Genomic DNA, 8,848 nt, shown 5'->3' on the forward strand with positions numbered 1-8,848 from the left:
CCCTTGGAGGGTAAACACCTTACTCCAAACAAGGGATATAGGTCATGTAGTCTTGTGTGGGAAGCTCTATTGTATGGTATGAGACCTATCTCCATCAAGCCACTGAGATATGAGATATGGATTATGGATTCAAATGAGATCATGATGTTTTGACCCGAGCATTGGCGCATGTCCGCTCTTAAGTCTTATGTTGTTTGTAAATGCATGTATATTCGTTGTTGCATGTTTTTGATAGAGGTGGATCTTCATGAACTTATGTTTTTATAAATCATGTTTTATGTGTTCTAATGCTAACCCTACTATGCAAATTGTGAAATACATAAAATTGGGATATTTATTTTCTTAGAAAGATGATAGAATGGTGGTAATCCTAGTGTTATTGTATGATTTTGGCATATTTGCTAAATGTGAAAAAGGTGAAAAATAATGGATTGGTTGACTATTTTAAATCATGTATGAATTATAGATGGAAATGGAGTAGAAAAGTCTTGTTGTGCTTCTATGGTGAGGTTGAAAATATTTATATATTAAGGTAAAACTGCAAAGGAAAAATAATTTTGTGACCATGATAGCAAACTTCTTCATTATGTCTTGATCTATATTTTTGTTGATATTGAGATGCAAAGATTTTGTTTTAACTACTAATGAAAAGGGTTACACCAGTGCTACCATGGGAGTTGAGATTAAAATCTCAATAGTTTTTAAGAATTTGAATTGATGTTGGTAAATAAATATTTATTATGCTTAACCATTTCATAAGGATTATCTTATATAAATGCTTGGCACTAAGGAGTATCATATTTTTGTGTTGGTCAAAAGATATTTTGGACTAATGTGTGGTATGTTTCCACCTTAGCCTTTGTGACTTCCATGAGTAAGCCAAGTTTTAAGGGATCGAGATGTAGTGCCTCTCCAACCCAGTCCTTACGAGGAGGTAATAGAGCCTCAAACCTTGGATTGTAAATGCAATGAAGTGAGTATGCTTGATGATTAAACAATTATTGATGTAGCTAGAAAGATAGGTTTCTTTAAGTAAACTATATGATATTTGATATTTAATTATGTGGTTATCTACTAGTTAGAGCATATTCTCATGATGATTCCTTATGATAAAACATGAGATGTTTTGCATTCAAGAAGATTGGGTTAATTTTTTAGGATGATTGCTAATAATTCCTAGAAATTTTGCCTCATATGCTCATGGGAATTTTATAGAGATCTATGTTGACATATGCTCGTATTGCTAGAAATGATTTATTTAAATTAAATGCAATATTAAGATGATTATATGTTGTTAAGATGTGCTATACACCTGCTATGTGTGGAATTCCCATGAGTGTTGGAATGAAGTGAGATGGAGCCATAGTCACTTGTTTGTGAGATCTACACGGTGTCTCGCCCTCATTCATTGTGATTATCTGTATTATATGTGCTTCGGCTATTTATAAATTATGAGTGTTTCCTCTTGATGTTTATACGTTCACTGAATAGGTATGAGATACATTCATCCCAAGTTTAAGGAATTGAGTGTGTACCTATATCTCCCGTAGTGGGCACAAGAGATAGTAGTTTGGACCTTTCATTTTGAGCCAATATTGTTCCAATATGGACGATATATCTATAATTGATTATTATATTATTCCTCTAATACGTTTATGATAAAATCCAAATTCATTATACATTTGTAAAAGACCAGTGGTGTGTCTATGCATTAGAGTCCCTACAGTTGTCGTAGAAGAGGATTTGAATTATAATGTTGAATTCAATTATTTTATAGTTATTTTATATTCTTGAAAAAAAGCATAGAGTTATTCCATTTAATTGGAATTGATTAAATTAACCCTACTAAAGTTTGTGTTGATTTTTGGAGTTTTAGTTTAATTTTCTTCAGTGTTTTTATTTTATCCTTTTTGGTTTTGGAGGAAAAAGTGACTTTTAATTAGAAAATAGAATTCATTTCTCACACTTTTTCATTTTGGAAAGCTAAAATTGTTCAAACCCTCTTGTGAAGAATTCGAAGTTTTATGTGTTGGGTTCGATCCTCTTATTGGATTCTTGTGTGGAACAGCTCATTGGATTCGAGTCAGGATTGCTCCCCTTTGTCGAATGTGTCAAGCAATTTGGCGGTGATTTTATTTATTCCTCTTCATTTCATGTTTTTCTCCACTTGAGAGGTAGAGCTCTTCATTTCTCTCTCATTTATTCATGTAATTGCATTTAGTTTCTTGCAATTCATATGTGGGTTGTATTTATGATTTTTTCCCAACTTGGCTAAGCTCTTTCCATGCGTGTTTGGGTGTTTGTGAGTTTTATGTTTTAAAATGCAAGTTTTTAAGTCATTATGTGAACTGTCTGGAAATGAAATTTTATTTGGTGTGTTTTTTGGTACATTGAGACCAATGGGTTTTATTTTCATAGCAAAATCCCAAGTTTGATTTTTGACATTTTTTCATTGCCTCATTTTGTGTGCCTTCTTGGACTTGTCGATTATCATTTTTAGCATGATTTTGATTTTGAGGTGGATAGTCTTTGCTTCAAAGATTATGTTGGTCAAAACAGAATGGTCATAGGATATTCTGAGTATTTTATATCTTGGGTCAAAAGTATCCTTTTCATGTTAAAATGCTTATTTTTGAACCCTTGCTAGATTTTACCAAAAATTGATGTTTTATGATCTTGAGTTCCCTGTTGAATATTGGGGATGTGGATGGTGTCTTGGATCATTTAGGGATGTTGGTATCCCATTTGTTTATGTTGGACCATCTTGGGATCTGTGATCTTGGTGATAAGACCAATAGAGTTTGATTGTGATTTTTGCTCTTTCATTGGTTTCTTGTCTATTTTTATGGTTGCTTTGAATTTTCTTTGGATTCTATATGTGTGGGTTAAGATTGCATCTTGGGAGATAAGTTACTCCTACTTTATGGGATCTTGTTGAGCCTTCTATGTTCTTTTGGTTGTTACTTCTTTCTTTTTCCTTGTGTTGGAATACTCCATGTTTGAGGATGAGCTCACATGTGATGAGTGGATGTAGGGTGTTGAGACCGCATCCAAGCATATAATTGAGCTATGCTCCTATGTCGAGGTTCGTGTGACTTATGCTCTTGGTATTGAGACCAATTGAGTTGTGTCTTTTATGGTTTATGTGACTTTTGAGTCTCTTGGTTTATGCATTGTTGTATTGTTTTAGGTTATGTCTCATTGTTGTAATGAGATGAGCCTTGTTGGTGTTGAGTAGTGGAGTCAAGTTTCTCTCCATGGTGGGCAAGGACACAAAAGGGGTCCTAGGGTAACCCTTGGTAGAGTTATTAATAATTGAGAACTAAGGAATTATATTAAAACTTGATGAAAACACATATTGAGACAACCTTGCCATCATTTGAGGATGTTGATATGGTGTGTCATTGCCTTGCCATCTACATATGTTGATATGGCTAAGTAGAGTTTTTCTGATGAGAGAAGGATTGCTTGAAGTCACATGGACCATCATGTGCCATGTGATGACACTCCCACAATCTTTTCACCCAACCTTTGTTAGTACTAAGTAGTAACCTTGTTGTACTTTGAGTTTACTTGGTATGCACTTTGGATGTTGGTCCTCGTGTTGATTATTCCATGTTTTACTATGTTTGCACCTATGTCTATTGCATTGGGTCATGGCACTCTCCCTTGAGTTTATGCATTTGCTTAGCGTGTGTTATCCACTCCTTACTTGAGTGTTTTTCTTATGCTTGAGTATTTTTCTTATGCTTGTTGTCAAGCTACTATCTCCACAAGCATGGGGGTTGGGCTTACGGGTTCCATATGGTTGGGAGACATTGCTAACTATACCATTGTTGGGGACCGGTGAATACGGAAGAACTTCCTCTTGCTAAAGTTTTAGAACTTGTATGCTTTCTTTATAGAGTTGCATGATTATATGTGTGTGTGTGTGTGTGTAGATATTGGTGTTGAGATCTATCTTTGTAAGTTTATGCTTCCATTTATGCATTATTGTACTCGAGTAATTATTGCTTTGATTTGTGTGCTTATGGTACTCCCTAGTGTGGAGGTTGTTATTATTCAACTATGCCTTGGTTCCATCTTAGTTTTAGCTTTTACTTCATCCATTTTTTACTTTAATTTACTATTTTTCGTCTCTGGTTGGAGAATGTCATTTGGGCTGCCTCTGGCTTGAGAATTTAGACGCATTTCAGCAAATTGGCATCTGTGTTTTGTTGTCTACATAGTTTGTCGTCTGTGTTCTTTTGTCTACACATAAATGTACATACGTTTGTGATTCGTCATCTTCGATCTCATTGGATTGTGTCATTTTTGTGTTTACCAGTTTATTTGATGTTTGCATTTTTGTCTTGTCTGAAGTTTGGTGTCTCTGCAGTTTGTCGTCTTTGCCTACTTTTTTTCATTTCCACCTTTTAGATGGTGGATGATGTTTTGAGCTATTTTAGTTGGATTGTTGGATGCTCAGGTTGCATTGTAGATATATTTCAGGACCATGTACGTGTATATAATATGTCCTTTAAGTATAAGAAAGATTACTAAGATATATTTTATATATGCGAGGATTCATTTGAGAGGGATTCCATCCCTCTAGGAGTTTAGATAAAGATCCCAAATTTCTAAAGTTGACAGGATTTCGGACTTAGTCAAATTTCAAGATTTCAAACACAGCCAAATTTTAGTTTTTGATGTTTAGCAAGATTTTGTTTATATTTGTACTGATTATGTTTTAGTTGGAAATGAACTTGTATGTTTAACCATGTTAGACATGTTTACTTTAGGCTTTAAAAGAACATCTTGATTGGGTTAGATAGTGCAATATCTCCCTCTTGTGAATTGTGAGTGTTTATTTATGTTTTTGTATTGTTCTTGGGAATGTGTGCGCTCTCCATTCTAGGTACTTGATTAGTAGCTTGGGAATTCTTGAAAATATTAGAGAGACTCTTATTTTTTAACATATTGTTATGTCATGTTCTTTGAAATTTTATCTTATGTTGATGCTTATTTATTGCACTTGATTACTCTGCATTATAATAGATGATTTATATATTTATTTTTTAAATTGATACATCTTTCATTACTGTATTCCAAGGATTCCCAAACAAGACATGACATAATGCTCCCATCTAAAAACACTTGGCACAAGAACATAATACTCTACAAAACAATTAGAACATATTGTACGAAATATACAAATTATTTATTTATTTTTATAAATATTCCTCATGTTCTGTTACTCCTTTGTGTCGAGGGTTCCTCGGCGAGGGCATTACTTAGCCAAATCTGTTTGTTTTCCACATGTGACATTGTTAAATCGGCTGGGAGATTGAAGAATGACACAAGTACTAGCCAAATTTCTTCATCGCTTGCCACGTATGTTATTAATGAATCGATAAAGGTCCAAACTAGTGTCTGAACAAAAGCAGAAGTTTCGTCAATGAAGTATCAAGCCGCCGATGAATTGTTGCAGAAAGAAAGTAACTCTGGAAACTCGAACTTTCCACGATATCCCAATCAGAGGAAAAAGAAAAAAAAAAGTGCCAGGTGTATTTCAACGAATCGATGAAGCTGAATTACTGTCATTAAATCGATGAAGCTTAAAAAAAGCTTCCATCGTGATACCAACATTCAACGATATCCCAGTCATCCGCATATGTGGTATTAATTGAATCGCCTTAGCTGTCTTAAAAAAGCTTCCATATTTATGGGCCCGTTCTTTGAATCGCCTTGTCTGACTAAAGAAAGGAGACATTTGGCAGTCCATCTATGATAAGTGAATTGAGAATGCATTGGAAAGGTTTGGATGAAGGGTCCAAGCATCACACATTGGAAAAAAACTAATTTTAACATCTAATATTTTTAATTCAATTTTTAAGCCATCTATTTGAAATGAAGTTGAATATTTTTGTCTATTTATAGATCAATGAACACAGAGACTTGTTAGGACAAAGGGGCCAAGACAGGTCTGGAATTTGATGGTCGTATTGGTTGTTTTCCAACTTTTGAACCGGTTGAAATTTTGTTAGACATACTTAAGTTTATCAATAAATTGTCAAAATTCATTACAATATTTTTAAAACATACTATACTAGTAGTTGCATGCTTTTTTGCAACAAGCCGATAGGTGTTCGATAATAAAATCATTTTTTAAAATCTAATCTTATGTGAACAAATTAAATTATTAATATTTTTCAATTTAAATAGCATAATATTTATTAAAATATTTAAATAGATTAATAAATATTATTTATTTAAATTCAATTTATCAAACATGAAAAAAAAATCATTTAAAAAAACCCATTGAAAAATCTATTATGAAAAATTAATAAAAGAAATACGAAAAAATAATGTCTCTAACAAATATTCTATTGACTAAATAATTTATAAACAGAAAAAACAATATTTAAAAAAAAACTAAAATAATATAAAATATTAAATTAAAATAATTTGAAAACTAAAATTTAAATCAATTTTAATAATCAAAAGTTAAATAAATAGAAATCACGTGAACTAATGTGGAAATCAAGTAATTATTTTTTAAATAAATAGGAAAAAAAAAGGAATTTAAAATATAATCTTATGTAAACAAATTAAATTATTAATAATTTTCAATTTAAATAACATAATATTTACTAAAATCTTTTAAATAGATTAATAAATATTATTTATTTAAATTAAATTTATCAAATATGAAAAAAAAAATCATTTTAAAAAATCCATTAAAAAAATATGAGATATAAAAATAATAATATAAAAAACAGCAACCTCACTAAAATCTAAATCAATTTTAAAAATCAAAAGTTAAATTAATGGAGATATAAGTAGAGATAACAAGTAATAAATATCAAAATAAGAATTAAAAGTAGAGAGATAAAAACTGACCGGCAGATTAATTAAATAATTAATGAGAATGATTTACAATTGTCCAGCCAAACTAACTTTGACAACTTTTCATAAATTGACATATTTCTAATTTATCATTTTTTGTAGATTTTTATAAGATATGAAATTTTGTAAATATTACTAATATATATATATATATAGGTTTTTGAGTAAAATACAACCTTAGAATGAAAGGTTGCAGGGGTGACCGTCAAATTCCACGCCTGGGGGCATAAGCTGGAAAAACATGGTATTCGTACTTGAGAAATACAAGACTGGTTGGGCACAAAAAGATATCTCACACACGGGACCGGCTATGAAACGGTGTTTGATGGGCTTAAGTCCTCGTTGGAAACCGAAGAAGTCAGCCAACGAGAAAACATAACGCTGAGCCAAAACAGCAACAAGGTCGTTGGCCTGTTGAAGTTTTCAAAGATAAACCTAACCCTAGTGTTTGATTTACGACTTAACAAAATCAACATTATGTTTCAGCCTCTCGTCAAATAAATCATTATTAGTGTTGTAAAAATAATCTCTTTTAGTGAATAAAAGAAATCATGGCAGAATTTTTTTCTTGCTTCTTGTACTTAGCGATCTTGAAAACAGTGAATGAAAATCAGTAAATCGCCTTGCGTCTCTTTTTTTTTAAGAAAGCAATCTTCGACGGTAAAAAATTGATCTTCATTTCACATCAGGAAACGTCTTCAGTATTAAAAAAATCACCAAACATGATATCATATAAGAGAATGCCTCGACATAAAAATCTTATCGAACCTCAATCTCATTTCCCTGTCTTTATGCAGATACAACTATCCAACAAATAATCACCAATGTGATACATTGTTCTCTAATATGCATGCAGGAGCCAAAACAGGAAACAAATAAACATGACTCCAGAACATTTGGTGAGTACAACTTACAAGTACACCTAATGATGCAAAGACCACAAATCAACAATTGGGCACAATCACAACTATCATGTTCAGTAAGATAAGCTTGAATGATAGATGCGGGTCTACAAATCTTAACCAAATCCCTGCCAACTTTTGATGTTATGCCTCGTAGCAGACATTTTTTCAACATGATGAGTAATGGAAGAGATATGACGCAGCTTCTTCATTCCTATCTGTGAATAAATGGACCTTAAAATTCTACATAATGGATAATGGATGATTTATGACATCAAACTTTAATTCCTTAGTGAATAAATATTGTACATATATAGACTTTAAAAATGCAACTGAATACAAATGCTAGTAACTAATAAAACAGTAATCTGTGTTTATTAAGTAGAAAGTGAGGGATAATGATCACTAAGATTAATTTCAAACTTTTCCTCATCTCTTACATTATGGACATTTTTATGATCTCAGCAAGTTTTCTCAGATATAAATGATTCCAAATAGTTCACAGCTAAACTTAATTTCATTGGGCCTTCTTTCAATTGGATTACGTTATTATTAGCATCTCTACACAGGTTTTGTTCGTTGTTTTAAAACTGCGGACCTTTCAACTTTAGGCAAGCTTTGGATGATAAGGAGACACCATATTGTATGTCTTCGGTATTTAAGATCGGAATTTTTATATTAGATGAAATTTCTTAGATGCATGAAACTTCTAGTCCCTCATAATGTATCTTGATCACTTCTGAATTTAACTGTGAACAATTTTATTATTAAAATTTTGCATCATGCCCTACAGCCTAACATCAGGATGAATAAGTATGAAAAGAGAACTGATAATGGATCATAGAGCTTGATCTGAAACATTGATAATAAAAATCGTCCACATAGTTGAATCAAAAAGCTTTCGAACACATTGAATGTCTAGATTTAAGCTCTTCTATTCAGGTAATAATAAAATTGCTACATAATCTTCCCATCCTCATGGCTATGCAAACTAGCAACTAGAATTCTATACAGATTTTCTCTGCTTTAAGTATAGCAAAGTAGACTTCACTAATATA

Source organism: Cupressus sempervirens, chromosome 9, assembly GCF_028749045.1.
Source record: "Cupressus sempervirens isolate cs-2001-9-10 chromosome 9, ASM2874904v1, whole genome shotgun sequence".
NCBI lineage: Eukaryota > Viridiplantae > Streptophyta > Pinopsida > Cupressales > Cupressaceae > Cupressus > Cupressus sempervirens.